The sequence below is a fragment of the Rhinoderma darwinii genome, chromosome 1 (genome assembly GCF_050947455.1).
Source record: "Rhinoderma darwinii isolate aRhiDar2 chromosome 1, aRhiDar2.hap1, whole genome shotgun sequence".
NCBI classification, from domain to species: domain Eukaryota; kingdom Metazoa; phylum Chordata; class Amphibia; order Anura; family Rhinodermatidae; genus Rhinoderma; species Rhinoderma darwinii.
The window spans coordinates 57,176,603-57,191,534 of NC_134687.1; positions in this window are offsets into that span (position 1 = coordinate 57,176,603).

Consider the following 14,932-nt stretch of genomic DNA (forward strand, 5'->3'; position numbering starts at 1 on the left):
TGGTGCAAACTCGACCAACCTGTTAAACAGTACTTTTGCCAGAATCTTCCGGTCCGTATTGAGAAGCGCTATGGGACGCCAGTTCTCAATACGGGACGGATCTTTACCCTTTGACAGCAGGATCAAGGCTGACCTACCCATTGACTTTGGCAGAGCGCCCGAGGATAGGCACTCATTAAAAACCCCAGTCAAGAGGGGAATCAAAGCTTCCCCAAAGGTCTTATAGAACTCGGACGTTAAGCCATCCGGTCCCGGCGATTTCTTAAGAGCTAACCCTTCAATCGCCCTCTTTACTTCCTCTTCCTTGATTTCCTCTGTCAAAACGCCAAGAGAGGGGCTTATCCTTGGCTCCGGAATGGTTTCAGCCAGGAAAGCCGACATTTTGTCTCGATCTAGTTCCTTCCTACTCAAGAGGTGTGAGTAGAAAGATCTGACCACCTCCAGGATCCCTGATTTGGACCTGTTCAGGGATCCAGTACTATCAATCAGTCCTGCCACATATTTGCAATCCACTGACATCCTACAGTTTTTGTAAGGGTCGGGCGAGCGATACCTCCCGAAGTCCCTCTCAAAAACCAAGGACGTGTGCCTATCATACTGACACCTCTTAAGCAAGGACTTCACACAGGAGATATCCTTGCGGCTACCTCCTGTCGAGACAAGCTGCTCGAGTTTCCTTCTTAGGTCCTGGTACAGACAGTGTCCGGCCAGGCTCCTAAAGTTGGAAAGCTGGCGGAAGAATTTTGCCGCACGTTTCTTGAGCATCTCCCACCACTCTGACTTACTGTTACAAAGGCCCAAAAGAGGTACCTGGCTCTGCAGAAAATCCTCGAAGGACTGTCTGACTTCCGCTTCTTCCAGGAGTGCCGAATTCAATCTCCAAAAGCCCCTTCCCATCCGATGGGTCTCTGCAACGTTCAAAGAAAAAACAATTAAACAGTGATCGGAGAATTCTACCTCCTCAACCACGAGTGGCGAGAAGACAGCCTCCCCCTTCAAATAAAACCTGTCTATTCTAGATCTAATCTGACTACCCCTATGGTATGTGTAACCACTGTGGTCCGGGGTGTGCCTGATGTGGACATCCTCCAGACGAGCCTCACTAACTATGCTATTTAAAGCGACGCTGTCATAACCCAGCCTGTCTTTGGAGCCCCTCCGGTCCTTCTGCCTCACAACTGTGTTGAAGTCTCCTCCAAAGACCACCTGACGGCTGGTAAAAAGAAAAGGCTTGATCTTCATAAAGAGGCATTTGCGGTCCCACTTGGTTTGCGGACCGTAGATGTTTATGAGCCTAAGCTCTTGCCCCTTCATGAAGACGTCCAAGACCAGACACCTCCCCATTTCTACCTCGATCACTCGTCGGCATTTTACCTCTGTTGTCCTGAAAAGGACAGCCACTCCGCTATACGGCTCGGCCGCAAGAGACCAGTAAGATGGCCCGTGCCTCCACTCCCTTCTGGCCTTATGCACTGATGCCAGGTCTGGCACCCTGGTCTCCTGCAAAAATAAAACATCGGCCTCAACCCGGCCGAGAAAATCAAAGGCCGTGAATCTGGCCGCATCTGACCTAATGCTGGCGACATTAATACTCGCCAGGGTCAACGGAGTAGGTACCGCCATCAAGAGTGATCGAGTTCGACCGCTAGCTTCTTCCCTCCCCCAGTTAGCCCGTCGCTATCTGGGTCCGGGGAATCTTCGTTGCCTCTCTTGAGACTTACACCCGAGAGATCCATATCCTTAGCCAAGTCTTTCACCTCTGGAACCAAAAGAGGAGAGAGTGAGTCCACAACATTACAAACAATATTTACACTCCCATCCCCCGCCACCACCCCCGCCACCATCCCCGTTTCCCCACCCCCCCCTTTGTCCACTAGTGCCGTGACAACCCCCTCCCCAGGCATTTGGCCTACTACCTGGTTCGAGGGTCCAGCACCTCCCGAAGGACCCGACCTTCGCACCGATACCTCACCCCCGCCCTCCTCTTCTTCCGAAGAGGAGGAGATGTCCTCCCGAAGGGCTTGGTACCGGTTGGAGAGCCCTATCAGGGGGGAGCCAGTCAAGCCCTCCTTTGGGATCTGGCCGGTCTTGGATGTTTTTAATTTAGGAGCCCTGGTCTTGCATAGGGTCTTCCTACCAGTGTCCTCTCTTTTGTCTTGCCCCCTCACTTCGTCCTCGTCCAAACTTCCATAGTACGAGGACCCACTAGAGGGGGCTTCTCCTCTCCTCCTCACCAGTCTCCTGATCTCTTCCTCTACCCCACCGTCCCCAAGGGCCTCCGCAGACATACCAGCCTCCTGAGGGACGGCAGACTGAACCCCATGGCTTTGGGGCCCCCCCTGCTCCCTCTCAAGTCGGCGGCACTCCTGCCTCTTCGTTTTAGAAGGAGGCAGGGTCCTTACCTTCCTCGACCCTATCACCCCTCCATCCTCCCCAGCCCCCTCCCCAGCGACACCATCACCACGACCACTACCACTGGCAAGGCTAGGCGCCACCGGGTTGAAGACCAGGTTGGCGAAGGAGCGCGGACAGCGGCTAAAGGGGTGACCTAGGTCACCGCACAGGTTACACCTAATGTCCTTACAAGTGGCGGCAAGATGGCCCAAAGCCCCACACAGCGCACACCTCCTCTCCTTACACTGTGCGCTAAAGTGTGTGGGGCTGCCGCACTTGTGACAGACCTTCGGCTGCCCCTGGTAAAAGACCAGGATCCTGTCCCTCCCCAAGAAAGCAGAGGAGGGCATGTGGGACACCGAGTTCCCCTGGACCTTTAACTTCACGGAAAAGGTCCAGGCACCAGACCAAATCCCGTGCTCGTCCCGATTTTTTTGGGGCATTCCTTTGACCTCGCCATACCTCTCCACCCAGGTCATTATATCAATGCAAGAGAGTGACTCATTACTAGTCAAAATGGTCACTCTCTTGATGACCTCACTCTGCCTTGAAACGGCCTGAACGGCGAAACCCTGCCACTGGGGCAATGCCCGTGCCAGCTCATGACGGGACCAGAAGGATTCCAACCCCTCTGCCGTCATGAAGCTGACATCGAACACCGAGGTGCCGTAGGGATGGATCAGGGCATAGATATCATTAGCCCTAAATCCCATCTCCAGGAGCAGCTCCACAACCCTAGATCTTGGGGGGCTAGCTTCCTTACCGACCCACCGGAGACGGGCCACATTCCTGCGGACACCCCCGGGTCCCCCTGTCGGAAGAGACAACACTGGTGGTCCCTTCCCTTGGTTTTCTCGGAAGGCAGCCTGTCCGTACTTCTCGTACCAGAAAGACAGGTCAACCTGCTCACCCCCTATTTGGACAGAGCTCTCGCCTCTCCTTAGGGCCTCCGCAAGGCGCCGTTGCAAGTTACCATGCATGGCACCCGCGGACAAAGGGGCACTCGGGCCCGCTGCGGCTGCAGCATAGGACCTTCCCACCTGTACAGCTCCCGGAGCCCCAGTAGACACTTTGACAACAGGCGCCCCACTTTCCAGTGAGCCCCCCCTTGGGCTAACCTCCATCAATCCCCCTTCCGGGCCATCTCCGGGAGCTGCATCCACCTCCTGTAATTCCATATGCTCCTCACCCCCATTCAAAATCATACCCCAATTTACACCCCCATCCACACCATTTACACCCCCATCCACACCATTTACACCATTTACATCTCCCAACCCCTCTCCCACCTTTATTTCTTCCCCAGAAACATTCCCCCCACCATCTTCCATCACAATTGAATTTTCACTTTTTTCACCCCCATTCACACCACATGCGTTTTTGCATGCGTTTTTTCCTGCAGGCGCGTTTTCCTGCCTGCAGGACTCTTTCACCCTTGCTGAGCCAGCCATAATGTCAAAATTTGTTTCCCTGGTTGCTTCCTCCTCCACCGGGCGCAACTTTGCAGGGGAAAGCACCACTCTGGGCACCAACTTGTTCTCCCCCAAGGGGATACACATAGCGCCCGTGCCCAACTGCTTGGGACCGAGCACTACGTTCTTATTTGCCACCAAACTGTCCGGCCTCTCAGCCAGTCTCGCCACCGCACTGCTACCGCCACTAGATCTGGCGGCAGCAGTGCCACTGATCTTCGGAACCTGCCCAGCGGGAGGGCTACACATAATCTCCCCTCCGTCAGACCCCCGATCCACTGCAGGATCAGGAGTGAGCTGACCAGAGGGGTTTGCAATGGCATCCCGGGGGACAGGGAGTACGTCGGGCTTACAAAGGGGTACAAACACAAGACGCTCCTCCATGATTGGAGTCTTACCTGCCTTCTCTGCCTTCCGCCTCCTTCTCCTTTCGGCCTTGCTAGACAGGTCGTCCGACACCGGATCCCCTCCGAATGTGAAATCCCCAAAGTTCACCGGTGGGGACCGCACCTGCCTAGTCCTGGCCGTCAGGAGTCCCCCGGGACCGCCACTGCGTCCGGTCTCCTCCGACTCCGACCACGATTCCCCTGAGCCCTCGGAACTGCTCCGCGACATGAGGACACCCGATGGTCGGTGCCTCGCTCCATCTTGCACTTTCAATTCAGGCTTCACAGCACGCTCCCGCTGTGCACAAGGGAGGCTGCCCTCTGATACCTGGCTGCACTCAGACACCTGTGCCTCACTTCCTCCCTGCTTGATTGAGGCCGACTCAGGGATTAACTCCTCGCTTGCCTCTTGGCCTGCATCTTGGGCCGATTCCTGGGCCGATTCCTGGCCCTGTTCCAATGCTCTTTTCCCCAGAGACTTTTTCCATCTTAACAGTCTCTGGCGAAAACTCCCCGAGGACTGCAAAATCAAGTCCAGCCTGGTCTCCAGGAAGCTTATACGCTCCTTCAGCTCCTTTATCTTCTTTGAAATTGCCAGTCTTTTATTCTTTGAACAGTGATCCGCGCGATACCGTTGATCAGCAAGAGACTGCTTCAGGGCCAGTCTCTCCTCCTCTGAAGCCATGTACAGGCTCGTAACTGCCGTTACCCTTTGCCGGAACTGCTGTTGCGGCTCCCTTGGGGCTAATACCGGCCAGTCCTCGAGCCGGTACTCGAGGTCCTCCATATCCAGGATTTCGCCTATTGCCCCGTGCGACACCACGGAGCACCAGGCAGTCTCTGACATACCCGGCACCTCTCGTCCGCTCTCTCCCTTGTCACTCCTTTCACCGGCGGCATCCACCGCCGCGAGATTTACTCCCGCAGCGGCTCCCGCCATTGCGCCGGCTGCCGCTGCGGGCCTCTCCGTCCTTCCTCCAGTCCGACTCACTGTGTCCAAGGCGAGTGGAGCCTTCACGTCCCCGCGGCTGTGCTGGCTCAAATCTTCATTGGAGCCGCCGCTCCTCAAGCACATCCTCCCTGACCGTCGTAGCATGCCGGCTGCCTCCTCCATCTTGCGGCCACTCTCCCGCCCGGCTTCGGCGGCCAGTGTGTCCTCCTCCTTACTCACCCCCGACTCCGGGGTCTCTCCCCAGGACCCCACTCCTCCTGGGAAAGGAGTGGGGACCCTGCCTGGAACTCCAGCCGGATCCAGCAAGGGTTTTTCGGCTTAATGTGAAAAAGCAGCACAAACACTTTTCTCACACCTCTCCCCTCAGGGAGCAAGCCTGTTCTGACACCAGCACACACAAACTCCTCCTCTTCCCGTGGCTGCTGGCACCAGTCTTGCCCTCCAATGGATCCTCGTTAAAGGATTTAAAGTGTACTCATTCCAATTACAGAGCCTCGAAAGAGTCCTGTATTGTTATTTTTTGTCACTACCTCCCCGGGTCGGGAGTGGGTAATTTGCGCGCCTGCTGCCTTCCTTGGATGTGGTAGCCGTTTCTCAGGCTCCCTCTCCGGAATCGAACCCTGATTCCCCGTTACCCGTGGTCACCATGGTAGGCGCAAAAAGTACCATCGAAAGTTGATAGGGCAGACGTCCGAATGTATCGTCGCCGTCACGGGGACGTGCGATCGGCCCGAGGTTATCTAGAGTCACCAGAACGGCCGGGGAGAGCGTAGGGAGGGCCGGAGCCCGACCCCACCGCCCAAGCCCTCGGATTGGTTTTGGTCCTATAAATGCACGCGTTCCGGGTGGTCAGCGCTCGTCGGCATGTATTAGCTCTAGAATTACCACAGTTATCCAAGTAACGGTTGGAGCGATCAAAGGAACCATAATTGATTTAATGAGCCATTCGCAGTTTCACTGTACCGGCCGTGTGTACTTACACGTGCATGGCTTAATCTTGGAGACAAGCATATGCTACTGGCAGGATCAACCAGGTAGTCCCCCCTTCCATCGAAGTGCTGAGACTACCTTCATTTATTGCGCTCGGGAGGTGGGCGGCCTCGCAGTGCCAGGGGGACAAGACGACTTTCCAAGGCAGCAGAGAAAGTCCAGGACCTTTGCAGAGAAGAGGTCAACCAAGAGCCCCGCGGGAGGTCGCAGCTGGCTGCCAACTTGGTACCGGTACAACCTGGTCACCGCTCGGAAGCGGCCCAGGTCTGCAGGACATGGGTTGGCATAACTGCTACGACGCGCCCCAGGACAATCCCGGCTACCTGCTCTCACCGACGGCCCAGCTCGAAACCTGCCGAGCAGGAGGACACCTTCAAACAACCGACCCCCTTCCAAGGCATCGGAAGACAGTCGAGGACACATGGAAAGAGAGCAACCAAGAGCCCCGTTGTTGGACGCAGATTGGCACTGAGACCGCAACCAGGTTTCGCGACCACATAAATGTAAGTCAACCGGGGTGTTCAATATGCCACTGTGACGCTTCAGGACAGTCCGGGCTACATACTCTCACCGCGGGCCAGCTCTCAACCTGCCGAGGAGGAGGATGCCTTCAAACAACCGACCGACCCTTCCAAGGCATCGGAAGACAGTCTAGGACACATGGAAAGAGAGCAACCAAGAGCCCCGTTGTTGGACGCAGATTGGCACTGAGACCGCAACCAGGTTTCGCGACCACATAAATGTAAGTCAACCGGGGTGTTCAATATGCCACTGTGACGCTTCAGGACAGTCCGGGCTACATACTCTCACCGCGGGCCAGCTCTCAACCTGCCGAGGAGGAGGATGCCTTCAAACAACCGACCGACCCTTCCAAGGCATCGGAAGACAGTCTAGGACACATGGAAAGAGAGCAACCAAGAGCCCCGTTGTTGGACGCAGATTGGCACTGAGACCGCAACCAGGTTTCGCGACCACATAAATGTAAGTCAACCGGGGTGTTCAATATGCCACTGTGACGCTTCAGGACAGTCCGGGCTACATACTCTCACCGCGGCCCAGCTCGCAACCTGCCGAGATGGAGGAAGCCTACGAAGACCGGTCGGTCGGTCGGGGCAGAATCGTAAGTCGAGGACCTGTTTAGAGAGAGCCCAACATAGAGCCGAGAAGATGGAGCGCGCTCATCGTCCCTAACCCTTACCAGTAAGGTATCAAGGACCAGGCTTAGGTAATATGGGACAAAGGCAACGGCAACCTCGACAATCCGGGTTAACTGCTCTCACCGGCGGCCCAGCTCGCAACCTGCCGAGATGGAGGACGCCTACGAAGACCGGTCGGTCGGTCGGGGCAGAATCGTAAGTCGAGGACCTGTTTAGAGAGAGCCCAACATAGAGCCGAGAAGATGGAGCGCGCTCATCGTCCCTAACCCTTACCAGTAAGGTATCAAGGACCAGGCTTAGGTAATATGGGACAAAGGCAACGGCAACCTCGACAATCCGGGTTAACTGCTCTCACCGGCGGCCCAGCTCGCAACCTGCCGAGATGGAGGACTCCTACGAAGACCGGTCGGTCGGTCGGGGCAGCATCGTAAGTCGAGGACCTGTTTAGAGAGAGCCCAACATAGAGCCGAGAAGATGGAGCGCGCTCAGTGTCCCTAACCCTTACCAGTAAGGTATCAAGGACCAGGCTTAGGTAATATGGGACAAAGGCAACGGCAACCTCGACAATCCGGGTTAACTGCTCTCACCGGCGGCCCAGCTCGCAACCTGCCGAGATGAAGGATGCCTACGAAGACCGGTCGGTCTTAAGTCGAGGACCTGTTTAGAGAGAGCCCAACATAGAGCCGAGAAGATGGAGCGCGCTCAGCGTCCCTAACCCTTACCAGTAAGGTAACAAGGACCAGGCTTAGGTAATATGGGACAAAGGCAACGGACAACCTCGACAATCCGGGTTAACTGCTCTCTCCGGCGGCCCAGCTCGCAAAGTGCCGAGGAGGACGCCTTTGTCGCCCACGGGGAACCGAGGCCGCTTTCCCGGCGGCTTAGCGGCTCCACATGGGATGGGGCCGCCCCCTCCGGAGAGGGGGGGAGGGAAGCCACCGTGGAGCCGCGTGTGGCTTGCATGCGGGAGCCACGCCGACACTTCCAGCCTCGGGCGAGGCGGAAGACGGCTTTGGACTACTTGCGAGAAACAACCGTGCCCCATGCGCGGGTGCGCCTGGGAGCACCTCGGCTAGAGAGGCCCTTGCGAGCAGCGGACATACGGGGGCGGTCACTGCCTCCCCGTCGTTTAAAGCTTTCTCTCGCGCCTCGGGCTCCGGCGACACCAGCGCACTCTCGGACGCCTTTTAGAGTGATAGAAGCAGCACAGAGCAAACGCACCTCGCGGGAGCGAGAGGTACCGGCGCCCGCCTTAGCAGGACCGCCGGGCTTTTTGGGACACCGGCCGTAGGTGGCCGGGGGCGAAACAGACCCGGACGGTGTGGGAGGAAGACGCGCTCGCCGTAACCGACAGGGCTCCAAAGCACTGCCGAGCGAGTGGTCCCTCCGCCGCCGGGTCGCGGGGAGCCAGATCGATCTGAGGAGTCTTGGACAAATTCCAAAGACTCAAACGGCGCGGGAGCACGTGCTCCTCTCACAGCTTAACGACAGGTGGACGAGGCCGACGAGGACTTCCAGGAGACACCATGAGAGGGCCGGTGCCTATCGCTCACACCCTGGAAGTCACTCTCGGCCACGAACGGTTAGGACTTCCCGCTAGGAAGAACCGTAGGGACTTGGAACACGAAACCAAAATGCCCTCTCACAGGATTTCAGGTGAAGGAGATATTTGCACCCCTAAAAGTGTCACCACCTCAAATACACCGGGGTAAGGTGCCAACTTACCCGGGCTCCTGGAACTGCTGCCCGGCTGAAGCCCAAAATAAAAACCTCATAGGGTTTTTCCTCCAAAACGTCAATGAAGACAGACCTGCCAGCGAGGCCGACGGGGACTTCCAGGAGGCCGGCATGACGTGCCACTACATACCGGTCACACCATGGAAGTCCTTCTCGGGTTGGACCAGGTGCAGCTCCCGCTAGAACATGCAGCACGTCCTCCTTCACGGTACTCTCGATTGGAGTCGCCAACGTGGCCGAGCTCCTACAACTGCTGGTCGGCCTGGGACTCCAGAAAGAATGTACCAAAGTTCTTTCGTGGAAGTTCAGGTGCAGCGGACCGACCAGCCAATGAGGCCGACGGGGACTTCCAGGAGACACCATGAGAGGGCCGGTGCCTATCGCTCACACCCTGGAAGTCACTCTCGGCCACGAACGGTTAGGACTTCCCGCTAGGAAGAACCGTTGGGACTTGGAACTCAAAACCTAAATGCCCTCTCACAGGATTTCAGGTGAAGGAGATATTCGCACCCCTAAAAGTGTCACCACCTCAAATACACCGGGGTAAGGTGCCAACTTACCCGGGCTCCTGGAACTGCTGCCCGGCTGAAGCCCAAAATAAAAACCTCATAGGGTTTTTCCTCCAAAACGTCAATGAAGACAGACCTGCCAGCGAGGCCGACGGGGACTTCCAGGAGGCCGGCATGACGTGCCACTACATACCGGTCACACCATGGAAGTCCTTCTCGGGTTGGACCAGGTGCAGCTCCCGCTAGAACGTGCAGCACGTCCTCCTTCACGGTACTCTCGATTGGAGTCGCCAACGTGGCCGAGCTCCTACAACTGCTGGTCGGCCTGGGACTCCAGAAAGAATGTACCAAAGTTCTTTCGTGGAAGTTCAGGTGCAGCGGACCGACCAGCCAATGAGGCCGACGGGGACTTCCAGGAGACACCATGAGAGGGCCGGTGCCTATCGCTCACACCCTGGAAGTCACTCTCGGCCACGAACGGTTAGGACTTCCCGCTAGGAAGAACCGTTGGGACTTGGAACTCAAAACCTAAATGCCCTCTCACAGGATTTCAGGTGAAGGAGATATTCGCACCCCTAAAAGTGTCACCACCTCAAATACACCGGGGTAAGGTGCCAACTTACCCGGGCTCCTGGAACTGCTGCCCGGCTGAAGCCCAAAATAAAAACCTCATAGGGTTTTTCCTCCAAAACGTCAATGAAGACAGACCTGCCAGCGAGGCCGACGGGGACTTCCAGGAGGCCGGCATGACGTGCCACTACATACCGGTCACACCATGGAAGTCCTTCTCGGGTTGGACCAGGTGCAGCTCCCGCTAGAACGTGCAGCACGTCCTCCTTCACGGTACTCTCGATTGGAGTCGCCAACGTGGCCGAGCTCCTACAACTGCTGGTCGGCCTGGGACTCCAGAAAGAATGTACCAAAGTTCTTTCGTGGAAGTTCAGGTGCAGCGGACCGACCAGCCAATGAGGCCGACGGGGACTTCCAGGAGACACCATGAGAGGGCCGGTGCCTATCGCTCACACCCTGGAAGTCACTCTCGGCCACGAACGGTTAGGACTTCCCGCTAGGAAGAACCGTTGGGACTTGGAACTCAAAACCTAAATGCCCTCTCACAGGATTTCAGGTGAAGGAGATATTCGCACCCCTAAAAGTGTCACCACCTCAAATACACCGGGGTAAGGTGCCAACTTACCCGGGCTCCTGGAACTGCTGCCCGGCTGAAGCCCAAAATAAAAACCTCATAGGGTTTTTCCTCCAAAACGTCAATGAAGACAGACCTGCCAGCGAGGCCGACGGGGACTTCCAGGAGGCCGGCATGACGTGCCACTACATACCGGTCACACCATGGAAGTCCTTCTCGGGTTGGACCAGGTGCAGCTCCCGCTAGAACGTGCAGCACGTCCTCCTTCACGGTACTCTCGATTGGAGTCGCCAACGTGGCCGAGCTCCTACAACTGCTGGTCGGCCTGGGACTCCAGAAAGAATGTACCAAAGTTCTTTCGTGGAAGTTCAGGTGCAGCGGACCGACCAGCCAATGAGGCCGACGGGGACTTCCAGGAGACACCATGAGAGGGCCGGTGCCTATCGCTCACACCCTGGAAGTCACTCTCGGCCACGAACGGTTAGGACTTCCCGCTAGGAAGAACCGTTGGGACTTGGAACTCAAAACCTAAATGCCCTCTCACAGGATTTCAGGTGAAGGAGATATTCGCACCCCTAAAAGTGTCACCACCTCAAATACACCGGGGTAAGGTGCCAACTTACCCGGGCTCCTGGAACTGCTGCCCGGCTGAAGCCCAAAATAAAAACCTCATAGGGTTTTTCCTCCAAAACGTCAATGAAGACAGACCTGCCAGCGAGGCCGACGGGGACTTCCAGGAGGCCGGCATGACGTGCCACTACATACCGGTCACACCATGGAAGTCCTTCTCGGGTTGGACCAGGTGCAGCTCCCGCTAGAACGTGCAGCACGTCCTCCTTCACGGTACTCTCGATTGGAGTCGCCAACGTGGCCGAGCTCCTACAACTGCTGGTCGGCCTGGGACTCCAGAAAGAATGTACCAAAGTTCTTTCGTGGAAGTTCAGGTGCAGCGGACCGACCAGCCAATGAGGCCGACGGGGACTTCCAGGAGACACCATGAGAGGGCCGGTGCCTATCGCTCACACCCTGGAAGTCACTCTCGGCCACGAACGGTTAGGACTTCCCGCTAGGAAGAACCGTTGGGACTTGGAACTCAAAACCTAAATGCCCTCTCACAGGATTTCAGGTGAAGGAGATATTCGCACCCCTAAAAGTGTCACCACCTCAAATACACCGGGGTAAGGTGCCAACTTACCCGGGCTCCTGGAACTGCTGCCCGGCTGAAGCCCAAAATAAAAACCTCATAGGGTTTTTCCTCCAAAACGTCAATGAAGACAGACCTGCCAGCGAGGCCGACGGGGACTTCCAGGAGGCCGGCATGACGTGCCACTACATACCGGTCACACCATGGAAGTCCTTCTCGGGTTGGACCAGGTGCAGCTCCCGCTAGAACGTGCAGCACGTCCTCCTTCACGGTACTCTCGATTGGAGTCGCCAACGTGGCCGAGCTCCTACAACTGCTGGTCGGCCTGGGACTCCAGAAAGAATGTACCAAAGTTCTTTCGTGGAAGTTCAGGTGCAGCGGACCGACCAGCCAATGAGGCCGACGGGGACTTCCAGGAGACACCATGAGAGGGCCGGTGCCTATCGCTCACACCCTGGAAGTCACTCTCGGCCACGAACGGTTAGGACTTCCCGCTAGGAAGAACCGTTGGGACTTGGAACTCAAAACCTAAATGCCCTCTCACAGGATTTCAGGTGAAGGAGATATTCGCACCCCTAAAAGTGTCACCACCTCAAATACACCGGGGTAAGGTGCCAACTTACCCGGGCTCCTGGAACTGCTGCCCGGCTGAAGCCCAAAATAAAAACCTCATAGGGTTTTTCCTCCAAAACGTCAATGAAGACAGACCTGCGAGCTAGGCCGACGGGGACTTCCAGGAGGCCGGCATGGCGTGCCACTACATACCGGCCACACCATGGAAGTCATTCTCGGGTTGGACCAGGTGCAGCTCCCGCTAGAACGTGCAGCACGTCCTCCTTCACGGTACTCTCGATTGGAGTCGCCAACGTGGCCGAGCTCCTACAACTGCTGGTCGGCCTGGGACTCCAGAAAGAATGCACCAAAGTTCTTTCGTGGAAGTTCAGGTGCAGCGGACCGACCAGCCGACGGGGACTTCCAGGAGGCCGGCATGACGTGCCACTACATACCAGTCACACCATGGAAGTCCTTCTCGGCCACGAAGGGTTAGGACTTCCCGCTAGGAAGAACCGTTGGGACTGGGAACGCGGAGCAGAAATGCCCTCTCACAGGTTTTCAGGTGAAGGAGATATTCGCTCCCCTAAAAGTGTCACCACCTCAAATACACCGGGGTAAGGTGCCAACTTACCCGGGCTCCTGGAACTGCTGCCCGGCTGAAGCCCAAAATAAAAACCTCATAGGGTTTTTCCTCCAAAACGTCAATGAAGACAGACCTGCGAGCTAGGCCGACGGGGACTTCCAGGAGGCCGGCATGGCGTGCCACTACATACCGGCCACACCATGGAAGTCATTCTCGGGTTGGACCAGGTGCAGCTCCCGCTAGAACGTGCAGCACGTCCTCCTTCACGGTACTCTCGATTGGAGTCGCCAACGTGGCCGAGCTCCTACAACTGCTGGTCGGCCTGGGACTCCAGAAAGAATGCACCAAAGTTCTTTCGTGGAAGTTCAGGTGCAGCGGACCGACCAGCCAACGAGGCCGACGGGGACTTCCAGGAGACACCATGAGAGGGCCGGTGCCTATCGCTCACACCCTGGAAGTCACTCTCGGCCACGAACGGTTAGGACTTCCCGCTAGGAAGAACCGTTGGGACTTGGAACTCAAAACCTAAATGCCCTCTCACAGGATTTCAGGTGAAGGAGATATTCACACCCCTAAAAGTGTCACCACCTCAAATACACCGGGGTAAGGTGCCAAAGTACCCGGGCTCCTGGAACTGCTGCCCGGCTGAGGCCCAAAATAAAAACCTCATAGGGTTTTTCCTCCAAAACGTCAATGAAGACAGACCTGCCAGCGAGGCCGACGGGGACTTCCAGGGGGCCGGCATGACGTGCCACTACATACCGGTCACACCATGGAAGTCATTCTCGGGTTGGACCAGGTGCAGCTCCCGCTAGAACGTGCAGCACGTCCTCCTTCAAGGTGTTCGGTTGGAGTCGCCAAGGTGGCCGAGCTCCTGCAACTGCTGGTCGGCCTGGGACTCCAGAAAGAATGCATCAAAGTTCTTTCGTGGAAGTTCAGGTGCAGCGGACCGACCAGCGAGCAAGGCCGACGGGAACTTCCAGGAGGCCAGCATGACGTGCCACTACATACCGGTCACACCATGGAAGTCCTTCTCGGGTTGGACCAGGTGCAGCTCCCGCAAGAACGTGCAGCACGTCCTCCTTCATGGTACTCGGTTGGAGTCACAGAGCTGGCCGAGCTCCTGCAACTGCTGGTCGGCCTGGGACTCCAGAAAGAATGCACCAAAGTTCTTTCATGGAAGTTAAGGTGCAGCGGACCGACCAGCGAACGAGGCCGACGGGGACTTCCAGGAGGCACCGTGAGAGGGCGGGCCGGTACCTATTGCTCAAACCCTGGAAGTCACTCTCGGCCAGGAACGGTTAGGACTTCCCGCTAGGAAGAACCGTTGGGACTTGGAACTCAAAACCTAGATGCCCTCTCACAGGATTTCAGGTGAAGGAGATATTCACACCCCTAAAAGTGTCACCACCTCAAATACACCGGGGTAAGGTGCCAAAGTACCCGGGCTCATGGAACTGTTGCCCGGCTGAGGCCCAAAATAAAAACCTCATAGGGTTTTTTCTCCAAAACGTCAATGAAGACAGACCTGCGAGCGAGGCCGACGGGGACTTCCAGGAGGACGGCAGGAGGTGCCACTACCTACCGGTCACACCATGGAAGTCCTTCTCGGCTTGGAACGGGAGCAGCTCCCGTTTGTACTTCCTCGTTCACGGCTTTCGGTAGGAGTTGCCGAGGTGGCCGAGCTCCTGCAACTGCAGGTCGGCTTGGGACTTCAGAAAATACCATAAAAAAAAAAAGTGTTTTTTATTATGAAGGTAAAACACACAGCGGGACCGAGCCGTGAGCCAGGCAGACGGGGACTTCCAGGAGGACGGCAGGAGGTGCCACTACCTACCGGTCACACCATGGAAGTCCTTCTCGGCTTGGAACGGGAGCAGCTCCCGTTTGTACTTCCTCGTTCACGGCT